General features: G+C 43.0%; 1 pseudogene; it reads left to right on the top strand.

The window, feature by feature from the left end:
• Positions 1-5,360: 5,360 nt before the first annotated feature.
• LOC126211040 (5S ribosomal RNA) lies at positions 5,361-5,478 on the top strand (annotated as a pseudogene).
• The last annotated feature ends 7,004 nt before the right edge of the window (positions 5,479-12,482 follow it).

The following is a 12,482-nucleotide window of genomic DNA, read 5'->3' as shown; positions in this document are numbered from 1 at the left end:
ATGGAATGTAGTCAAATTAAGTCGGGTGATGCTGAGGGAATTAGATTAGGAAATGAGACACTTAAAGTAGTAAAGGAGTTTTGCTATTTAGGGAGTAAAATAACCGATGATGGTCGAAGTAGAGAGGATATAAAATGTAGACTGGCAATGGCAAGGAAATCGTTTCTGAAGAAGAGAAATTTGTTAACATCGAGTATAGATTTAGGTGTCAGGAAGTCGTTTCTGAAAGTATTTGTATGGAGTGTAGCCATGTATGGAAGTGAAACATGGACGATAACTAGTTTGGACAAGAAGAGAATAGAAGCTTTCGAAATGTGGTGCTACAGAAGAATGCTGAAGATAAGGTGGGTAGATCACGTAACTAATGAGGAGGTATTGAATAGGATTGGGGAGAAGAGAAGTTTGTGGCACAACTTGACTAGAAGAAGGGATCGGTTGGTAGGACATGTTTTGAGGCAACAAGGGATCACAAATTTAGCATTGGAGGGCAGTCTGGAGGGTAAAAATCGTAGAGGGAGACCAAGAGATGAATACACTAAGCAGATTCAGAAGGATGTAGGTTGCAGTAGGTACTGGGAGATGAAGAAGCTTGCACAGGATAGAGTAGCATGGAGAGCTGCATCAAACCAGTCTCAGGACTGAAGACCACAACAACAACATATATCTTTTGTTGCCTAGAACGTTTCTTTACTGTCTCTATAGTAGGAAATGTGACTGTGTTTTACTTTATTTACATTGATATATGAGTATCTTAAGTATGCAACATATGTTTGATTTTGTTTATACTGTTTCTTTTCAGTGCATCATGGAAATGTAGTGAAATGCGCAGTTGCATGGACTTTGATGCGAGAGCGATATATATTGCAAGTCGAACAGTGACAGTCAGTGAGTGCGCAGAGGCGATGTATACGAGCGTTAATGTTGTGTAATCGCGCTATTACCGCGTCGGTCCGAAACGCAAACAATTCTTACGACCGCGTCCTTGTGTTTCGTACACGGATTCGACAAATTATTACGGTCAACGTTATTAAACAAAAGGTCAGTCTTTTTAAATCTGTGAGCTTGGCTGAGTGTTAACGAACAGCAGCGAAAATTCTCACGCGAATGTACAATGATTACCGTCGCTACAGCGGAGCTATTTTGGATCTAGCTGATTCGCGCCCACTAATGTACTTTACAGTTTTTACCTTGTTTTACCTTGCTCGCAGCTCGGTGAACTACAGAGCGCGTTAAAACATTAACCGCCGACATGGAAGTAATGAACCTGTTTATTACGTATTGTACTGCTGTAGCTGGAACTGTGAGTCCGCAATGTGATGTGCTAAAAGCGGATGGAGTATAGTTTAGAGATCGGTGAATTAAACTCAGTGTTGCGTGGTCCCAAAACTGTGAACGCGACATTGATAATAGAATCATGTGCGTGCAGAACTACGTAATAGCGAACATTCGGACTTTGATACAACATTTTGGAGCCATTTAAATTACACTGGCAGCACCACGAACTGCCGTCGACGCCGCGTCTCTCCGAACACACACACAGATAGGCTGCAGCATGGAGTGCCTTCCTCTTATAAACCCTCAAAGCGTTTGAAACAGATTCATTTGTAATTTCTTTTTCTTCTGTGATAAATCTCTGTTGAAGAAAAAGAAATTACAAATGAATTTGTTTCAAACGGTTTGAGGGTTTATAAGAGATGCAATAGGGCTCCTACGAATCTTGGGAGAAAGGTTTATTGAAAAAGGAAGAGATCTATATATGTGCTTCATCGATCTAGAAAAGGCATTTCACTAATGTGGTTTGGGACAAGCTGGCGACTATAATGAGGGCAAAGAGAGTGGACTGGTAAACCAGAAGACTTATAAACTCATTACATCTTAATCAAAAAGTTTCACTTAGTGAGAGAAGAAAGTACAAACTGGATCAGACAAGGAAAAGGAGTAAGACAAAGATGCTGTCTATCACCTACTCTTTTCAGCCTCTACTTGGAAAACATGATTGACCAATGCTCATTAGATGACAAAGGAGTAGAAATTGGAGGAAGAAGAGTAGGGTTGCTGATGACGCGGTCCTTTTAGCCACAGGAGAAAAAGAATTACAGGATTTGGTGGACACCATTGCAACTAACGGAAAAAAATATGGAATGAAAATTAACACAAATAAAACAAAAGTATTGGCACTAGGAGGAAATAAGGAAATAAAAATTATGCTGAATGGAGAAATACTAGAACAGGTGCAAAATTTTAAGTATCTTCGAAGCAGGATAGACACCGACTGGAAGTGCACCACAGAAATTAAAAGAAGGATAGCAATCGCAAAAGAGGCGTTTTATAAGAAAAGAAGAATTTTCTGCAGCGGTCTGGACAGAGAACTCAGAAAGAGATTCATGAAATGTCTTGTATGGAATGTTCTTCTATATGGCGCTGAAACATGGACTATGAGGAAAAAAGACAGAAAAAATTCTGGAGGCTTTTGAGATCTGTACATGGCGGAGGATGGAAAGAATAAGTTGGATGGACAGAGTAAAAAATATAGAGGAACTGAGAAGAGTGGGAGAGAAAAGACAGTTACTAGATGTAAAAGAAATTGGATTGGGCATATATTAAGAAAGAATGACGGACTGATAAAAACAGTTTTAGAAGGTTATGTAGAAGGGAAAAGGAAGCGAGGAAGGAAGAGATCCCAGATAATGGATGACATGATGGACGGTACAACATACAGCAGCCTTAAGAAGCAAGCAATGGATTGCAGAAAATGAAAAAGGACCTGCTAATATAGCAGATAACTGATGATGATGAAATCTTTGTTAGTTTTTGTATTCTTTAAAAATAAATGTAATTTCAGTGAAGTGTGTCACAATGTGTGGTACATTGTTGTTTTGACTTTTAGCAGTACTCAATACTGTCTACTACTTGCGCCTTATCTTTCATTTTATTGTACGTGTTAATGCACGTGTTTTAAAGTGTCTTCTGCACAGACGTGTTGTTATGAATGTGTGCAGTGTTCCACGAGGCGAATTTACGACTTCTGTTGTCGTATGTCGTATCCAGTGTAAGATGTGGGGTCCACCATTAGATGACGAGTGCCGACCAATCATTGCAAGGCTGCTCGTTCGCTATTGCCGCAAGGCAGGCTGTCGGAGGGAATTTTAAAATCTGACAGTTTTGCAACCAAGTGAATTTTTTTTTTACATTTTCGTACACTACTGGCCATTAAAATTGCTACACCACGAAGAGATGCAGATGATAAACGGGTATTAATTGGGCAAATATATTATACTAGAGCCGACAAGTGATTACATTTTCACGCAATTTGGGTGCATAGATCCTGAGAAATCAGTACCCAGAACAACTACATCTGGCCGTAATAACGACCTTGATACGCCTGGGCATTGAGTCAAACAGAACTTGGATGGCGTTTACGGGTACAGCTGCCCACGCAGCTTCAACACGATACCACAGTTCATCAAGAGTAGTGACTGGCGTATTGTGACGAGCCAGTTGCTCGGCCACCATTGACCAGACGTTTTCAGTTGGTGAGATATCTGGAGAATGTGCTGGACAGGGCAACAGTCGAACATTTTCTGTATCCAGAAAGGCCCGTACAGGACCTGCAACATGCGGTCGTGCATTATCCTGCTGAAACGTAGGGTTTCGCAGGGATCGAATGAAGGGTAGAGCCACGGGTCGTAACACATCTGAAATGTAACGTCAACTGTTCCAAGTGCCGTCAATGCGAACAAGAGGTGACCGAGACGTGTAACCAATGGCACCCCATACCATCACGCCGGGTGATACGCTAGTATGGCGATGACGAATACACGCTTCCAATGTGCGTTCACCGCGATGTCGCCAAACACGGATGCGACCATCATGATGCTGTAAGCAGAACCTGGATTGACCAGAAAAAATGACGTTTTGCACCCAGGTTCGTCGTTGAGTACACCATCGCAGGCGCTCCTGTCTGTGATGCAGCATCAAGGATAACCGCAGCCATGGTCTCCGAGCTGATAGTCCATGCTGCTGCCAACGTCGTCGAACTATTCGTGCAGATGGTTGGTGTCTTGCAAACGTCCCTATCTGTTGACTCAGGGATCGAGACGTGGCTGCACGATCCGTTACAACCATGCGGATAAGATGGCTGTCATCTCGACTGCTAGCGATTCGTGGTCGTTGGGATCCAGCACGGTGTTCCGTATTACCCTCCTGAACCCACCGATTCCATATTCTGTTAACAGTCATTGGATCTCGACCAATGCGAGCAGCAATGTCGCGATACGATAAACCGCAATCCGGATAGGCTACTATCCGACCTTTATCAAAGTCGGAAACGTGATGGTACGCATTTCTCCTCCTTACACGAGGCATGACAACAACGTTTCACCAGGCAACGCCGCCGGTCAGCTGCTGTTTGTGTATGAGAAATCGGTTGGAAACTTTCCTCATGTCAGCACGTTGTGGGTGTCACCACCGGCGACACCCACAATTTCTTAAAAAATTTCACTAAATATATGAAATAAATAGAATTTTTAAACCAAGAACCCTCTGAAAAGCTAATCATTAGCATATCACATCATCTTCTTCCTGACGGTTAAATTTCGTGTCTGTAGCACGTCATCTTCGTGGTGTAGCAATTTTAATGGCCAGTAGGGTATTACCGCTCATTCATAACCAAGTACGAGTTTATTTGACTTTCACTGTTAAAGTTGAGCGTATTTAGAGACTACTTTATCACTGTTTACCACTTTTTTATGTGATTTGTTTTTATTTTGTGTTGTTTTGGTGTTAGCTTACAAAAACTTACATGGCTATTTTCGTTGACTTCGGAAGTTAGATGTTAGTTTTCAGTTGAGATAATCAAATTCACGGTCGCAACTACGCAAAGTAAATCTTGTAAGTACCTGCTTATATGTTGGCAGCGTGAAAGACTGCACTAATAACTCTGACAACGTTACACGCCCTCTGTAAGAGACACTGTGGCTTGTAGGACTCGCAGTTGGAAGGTAATAGGCAGTAGTGATGGCCGTTGGAGGTGAATAGCCAGCAGTGATTTTCATAGTTGGCAGTGATGGAGGTTAGAGGTCTGAAGTGTTAGCACAAGCAGACGATCTGAATGTGTGTCCGTCATGGAAATGTAATATTGCAACGATCATATAATATTCTGAACTGGATGTCAGATTACTAAGGTAAAATTTGTTAAATACATTGTTTGCTCTGCAACAAAATCTTTGCTTTGATAACCGCATGCCTATTAGTAGTTAGAGCCTACAGTAGAATCTTTTATTTAGCTAGCTGTATTGGTGCTTGCTTGTATCGCTGTAGTTCGTATAATGAAGATTTTGTGTGAGGTAAGTGAATTTTGAGGCAACGGCCTTGCCGCAGTGTATACACCGGATCCCGTCAGAACACCGAAGTTAAGCACTGTCGGGCGTGGCCGGCACTTGGATGAGTGTCCATCTGGGCCGTCGTGCGCTGTTGCCATTTTTCGGGGTGCACTCAGCCTCATGATGCCAATTGAGGCGGTCAAAGAAATCCATCATAGCGACTGGGAAAGCGGTGTGCTGACCACACGCCGCTCCTATCCGCATCCTCGGCCGAGGATGGTACGGTGGTCGGATGGTCCCGATGGGCCACTTGTGGCCTGAAGACGGAGTGCTAAGTGACTTATGAAATATATGGGATATTGTTAGGATTTCTTCTAATGCAGGGCTATTATTTTGTGTTAGTTATTTGTGCAGTCAGATTGCATATCTTTTATATTTCGGGTAATAAATGAATAGAACAACTTTGAGTTGTATGTGTCACAAGTAATTCTCTAGGTCAGATATTAAATGATAAAGACAAACAAAGTGACACTACGTTCAGTTTCACTCAGCAGTTTAAGATGGCTCACTTGCATTCAATTTCACTCAGCGGTTTCAGAATTAAATTAAAAAGTTTCATCTTCCCAGCTACACTCCTGGAAATTGAAATAAGAACACCGTGAATTCATTGTCCCAGGAAGGGGAAACTTTATTGACACATTCCTGGGGTCAGATACATCACATGATCACACTGACAGAACCACAGGCACATAGACACAGGCAACAGAGCATGCACAATGTCGGCACTAGTACAGTGTATATCCACCTTTCGCAACAATGCAGGCTGCTATTCTCCCATGGAGACGATCGTAGAGATGCTGGATGTAGTCCTGTGGAACGGCTTGCCATGCCATTTCCACCTGGCGCCTCAGTTGGACCAGCGTTCGTGCTGGACGTGCAGACCGCGTGAGACGACGCTTCATCCTGTCCCAAACATGCTCAATGGGGGACAGATCCGGAGACCTTGCTGGCCAGGGTAGTTGACTTACACCTTCTAGAGCACGTTGGGTGGCACGGGATACATGCGGACGTGCATTGTCCTGTTGGAACAGCAAGTTCCCTTGCCGGTCTAGGAATGGTAGAACGATGGGTTCGATGACGGTTTGGATGTACCGGGCACTATTCAGTGTCCCCTCGACGATCACCAGTGGTGTACGGCCAGTGTAGGAGATCGCTCCCCACACCATGATGCCGGGTGTTGGCCCTGTGTGCCTCGGTCGTATGCAGTCCTGATTGTGGCGCTCACCTGCACGGCGCCAAACACGCATACGACCATCATTGGCACCAAGGCAGAAGCGACTCTCATCGCTGAAGACGACACGTCTCCATTCGTCCCTCCATTCACGCCTGTCGCGACACCACTGGAGGCGGGCTGCACGATGTTGGGGCGTGAGCGGAAGACGGCCTAACGGTGTGCGGGACCGTAGCCCAGCTTCATGGAGACGGTTGCGAATGGTGCTCGCCGATACCCCAGGAGCAACAGTGTCCCTAATTTGCTGGGAAGTGGCGGTGCGGTCCCCTACGGCACTGCGTAGGATCCTACGGTCTTGGCGTGCATCCGTGCGTCGCTGCGGTCCGGTCCCAGGTCGACGGGCACGTGCACCTTCCGCCGACCACTGGCGACAACATCGATGTACTGTGGAGACCTCACGGCCCACGTGTTGAGCAATACGGCGGTACGTCCACCCGGCCTCCCGCATGCCCACTATACGCCCTCGCTCAAAGTCCGTCAACTGCACATACGGTTCACGTCCACGCTGTCGCGGCATGCTACCAGTGTTAAAGACTGCGATGGAGCTCCGTATGCCACGGCAAACTGGCTGACACTGACGGCGGCGGTGCACAAATGCTGCGCAGCTAGCGCCATTCGACGGCCAACACCGCGGTTCCTGGTGTGTCCGCTGTGCCGTGCGTGTGATCATTGCTTGTACAGCCCTCTCGCAGTGTCCGGAGCAAGTATGGTGGGTCTGACACACCGGTGTCAATGTGTTCTTTTTTCCATTTCCAGGAGTGTATTTCAGTTAAAGTGAAATTTTTTAATAAGAAATTTCATTCTTCTTTGCAATCACTGTAGGAATTTTCCCTATACGTAAGGTTTTATAATATATTATCCTTCTTCTCTTGATACTGCTTCGACATCTTTACTGCATTTTCACAACTCATAAAACATATACACATATATTGCGAAAAATAAGACCATTGTATATAGAGATGGGTGTAATTTTTTTTAATATCATAAAGAAGTATCTAGCTCTATACATGAAATGTACTTGCAGGCCGGCCGCGGTGGCCGTGTGGTTCCAAGCGTTGCAGTCCGAAACCGCGGGACTGCTGCGGTCGCAGGTTCGAATCCTGCCTCGGGCATGGGTGTGTGTGATGTCCTTAGGTTAGTTAGGTTTAAGTAGTTCTGAGTTCTTGGGAACTGATGACTTAAGATGGTAAGTCCCATAGTGCTCAGAGCCATTTGAACCATTTTTGTACTTGTAGTTGTCAATATAGACCACTATCACTAGTATTATGGAATGACGACGGGAAAAATTTATTCCAGACAAGGACTGGAACCAAGATTTCGGATTTATCGGGAGCAGTTACGTTACTATTAGTCTATCTGAGCATACACCGAAGACAGACCTAAACTTAATCTGTCACCAACCATGACGATCCAAACAGCATTTTTTCATTAATTATGTATGTTGCTGTACAGGAGAGTCATTTCAATTGATAGTCGCTTGCCTGGTCTCAGTGAATAAATACGATACTGCAGTGCCTGTATTGTTCTGAAGATTTTTATCGGTCTAGCTTATATCCTAATTTTCTACCATGTGAAATAATAATAGCAAACTTCTTGCAGTTTATTGTATCATTCTACCGACTAGAAAACTGGAAGCAACTAAAATATTTCATCAGGTCACGCTGTCACAGCCACAGGCAACAACAGGTAGAGGTAGTGACATAGGTGTGCAAGCAGAAAAAAAAAATCAGTACAGCAAGTGGGTCACATACGTGAGCACACGTTGCTACATTGGCACGAATCACGAGGCACAAGTTACACATTTAGCATAATGTCCACCAAGAGAGAGAGAGAGAGAGAGAGAGAGAGAGAGAGAGAGAGAGATTTTCGTTAGCTCTGACGCAATAACCTCAAACGCAATAACACATTTCTGAAACCTGGCAGTACAAATTTTAAGCAAACACAGTGGAATGATAACTGTTGGTCACTAGTAACGGAGCAGGCTCCATTTGATCATACGTAACAGAACATCATGTGTTTACCTCCAATCCTAGCATCATAGTTCTCCAGCTCTGAATTCGGTTGGTCAGGTGTCTGCACCAAAGCACTCGGTACAATGACTATTACAAATGTTTTTGAGTCCAGTCTTTGATCACAATATCAATTCTTTTGACGATGACCGGGTTCAGTCAGTAATAACCATCTTCAGATCTTTTCTACAACATGTCCTAAAGTGCTAAGGCCGTAATGGCATCGTCAAAACATAAAAACATACTCAGCACAGCATCGTTACTTAGCTCTAAAATAAGGTGTAGAATAGGCTACATCGTCCATTTTGGAAAAATGACTGTATTGGCAATATGGCCTATTCTACACCTTATTTTAGATCTACGTGATCAAAGACTGGAATAAAAAACATTTGACAGTATTGGATCACTGTTCTTATACGAGCTAATGTCGCAGCTGGTGAAAATGAGTATTACGGTGTAGTGACAGTCATGTGTTAGATGTTCCAGCACTTCTCGTGAACATACTGCCTGCCAATCCCATGATGACAACAGCGAAGAATCCATTGCCAGCTACTCATGAGACAATATACTAGCTGCCACATACAATGTCGTTGGTCAGGAGACGAATGGTCTTTCAACAACAGTACATTCTGTGGTGCTTATTGCGCCAACATCACCATCACTGCCACGAAAGAGGGCCATCTACAGCCTCTGTTACTGACCATCGCTACAGGTACTTACAGGTGGCAAGAGCCTACCTATCTGCTGGAGCGATGCTCTACCGCTTACAGAGCTTCTCACAGTCTGGCGCATCCCGGTCAGTCATCATGGGACATCACCATCTTCTGGAGTGGGATCTAGGATACTCTAACGCGTTGTGAGCACGCACTCATGCTACAGCTTCGTTGGCAGACTATTAGACAGCAGCCCACAAAACTTTGGCAGTATTGGTGGTGTAGTAGCTTTGGCAACCAGCCAGCCAGTTTGACAACAGGAGTCAGTAGAATCCCGTAGTATCACTGGCACGTGGTGTCAGCCTAGGCTGACGCACAGACAAGTGTAGATGTGAACGAATAAATGTTTACCTGCTAATCATGTTTCATCAACTCCGTAAGGTCCTCCTCAGCTTGTATAACACCATACTGACAACGTACAGTTATCTCTGCTAAGTGCCGATACATTTCTGTACTTCATTACAATTTTTAAAATTCCTCTGACTGTTAAATGGACATATGTACATTACATATTAAAACGGACAATACTTTCCTGATATGTTACATGTCAGATCAGTTTTTCTTTTATTATTGTGACGAACATGACTGAAAATTTGGAGAAAAGTGTAACGGACAAATATCTTGTCTCAAACTATGAATTTTTCTGTGTTTAATGAACACCTTCACTTTCGTTAGATACATTTTTCCTGCATCTTATAGTTCAGCTGTAGCTAGTGATTCCACTTTGCATATCGCGTAATGACGGAAACTTGACATTTCGTCCTCCCTCACGTGACTTATATGATGGTTTCAAACCTTAAGAAAGCAGAGATAGGGGTGTGCGTGGTCAGTACGCATTAACAGCTGAATTGTCGAAACGTGTCCTTGCTGAACCCGAGCCGGCCGCTGTGATCGGCGGTTCTAGGCGCTTCAGTCCGGAACCGCGCTGCTGCTACGGTCGCAGGTTCGAATCCTGCATCAGGCAAGGATGTGTGTAATGTCCTCAGGTAAGTTAGGTTAAGTAGTTCCAAGTCTAGGGAACTGATGACATCAGATGTTAAGTCCCATAGTGGTTGGAGCTATTTGAACCATGTTTTTGCTAAACCCGTCAATGGTGCGCTAAGAGACTCACTTCATCTTTAGCTGAAGCAGCTACATTTATTCCAGTTGATCATCCAATAACGGCAAACAAGCTGTGTACCACAATTACGTCTTGTCTTACGAATTAGTAATTTTAAGCGCTTGTGATGGTCAATGATACTGATAATTCAGTGCATCGAAAGTTCCGGTTCTGGTCGCTTCTAAATCGTGTTTATAATCCATTGACTGAACCAGACTGAAAGCGTCTGCACGGGTTAAAATTATAGAAAATACCCACATAAATAGCAGACAAAGTGCTGTGGAGGTGGATATGAAAATATTCTGTTTGGTCAGAGTGAAAAGGAACTAAAAAAATGTTGTAATTTAATCTCAAAGATACAACAAGAAGATTTGTTCGACTGTCATACCAGAGGAATACTCTAAAAAACTTTATCATTGAGAGACAAAGGACTAATTTCGAGTTTCTTTTATTACTTCTAGTATTAACTACCTTTTGTCCTGATGTGCTGGCGTAAAGACGTACTGTATAGTCTGATGTCTATGTGTGTGTTAAATGAAGGTGTTAAACGTTGAAAAATGTGTTTTATAATTTGTGTAAAGATCAAGCCTAAATCCCATACCAATGGAGTACAAATTATTCTGTTAATTCGAGAAGGCGAATTTTAGATGGAGGCTACGACGGCGCTGCTCAACAATAGAGATACGTGATTGTGCTCACTGCTTTCCTTTGGTGGCCGCTAGAATTAATTCCGATGTGTTTTTTGCCGAGACATTCAGAACCTATAAAAATAGGAGTCCGATTGAAAAAGAAATAATCTTAAATTTAAATAATTGCAATTTTTTTACCCAGGCCACGGGGAATGATAGAAAGTACGTGCCTCTACCCTGATTGTACGTTCGCAAACTCCGAGTGTGTTACGACGTAATTATTTTACACAAAAAATTTAAGATAGATCTTTCTCATCAGATCACAACCACTCGTACACGAATGTACGTACCCTCTGAATGTGTCTAGTCAGTCGTGCGCATTGTTCTAAAGCTTTTCTGTTAATATTATGTGGATTGCATCTCCGTAATTAATTTTTTTTTTTATGCCGCAAATCGCACTTCACGCGAAGTATTTATTACGCAAGTTTGAGGCTCCATTTAATGTCAAAAAAATTCCGAAGTACGGCTGACTAAGCAAGCCGCTACAATAATTTCATATCTCTACAACTACAATAACAAAAAACAATAACAAAAAACAAAAACATTAACAAGCAGAGGGTACGTTACAAGAGGATTATTTACATTTTGTCTAACCAAAGTTATTGACATATCTTAATTTAAGTTTTAATTAATTAAAGTGGTTGACAGGAAATCCTATTTGAGGAACATCGACAACTGTGCATTAGAGGTGGAAGATACCACTTCAGTTGTAAAATTCTTTTTAATACTTAAAGCATGACTGGTTCTAGGCTCTTACATGCCAATTATCAGGTGTAATACTGAAAATAAACAAGAGACCGAAGCTATTAATAATTTTTACGAAAGAGTAAGATGTCCCATATAACGTTTTAGAAAACAGCAGTAGGGCTAGGTGCGGTAAATCCTAACTCAATGGCAAAGCGGCACCAGACAATACTACAGACGACGGTCTGGGCAGAGAAATATGCAGTGAACACCGGGACGCAGTGCGCCACCAACGAGCGCAGAGCACGGAGTAGCGTTACAAGAAGGGGGAAGCAAACTCCATCTGGCTTCTGATTATCGTACGTTTGCCCACGCACACTCCTTGACTGGGTCAGCGTTTTCGCTATTGTTTTGACAGCACTTAATGAGGGTTAGCTACTATACGGCATATGCCTATTTTCTACAGCAATAATGCAAAGTCAACCCAGTTTCTGTTTCACATGGCTGTAAAATGTCCACTTTTAACAGACGTTTGCTTATTTTTAATTTTTTATCGTATTACAACGGCGAATTATTGTGCATAGTTACGTGTGTCCTCACTAAATTAAAATTTGCGTGCCACTCATGATGTAAATTTATGTCACATTTTGTCTTATTTAAGCCTCGTTGAGTCGCC

Source organism: Schistocerca nitens, chromosome 10 (assembly GCF_023898315.1).
Source record: "Schistocerca nitens isolate TAMUIC-IGC-003100 chromosome 10, iqSchNite1.1, whole genome shotgun sequence".
Lineage (NCBI taxonomy): Eukaryota > Metazoa > Arthropoda > Insecta > Orthoptera > Acrididae > Schistocerca > Schistocerca nitens.
The sequence above is the reverse complement of the archived record's forward strand: the minus strand, read 5'-3'. Positions and strand labels throughout refer to the sequence as shown.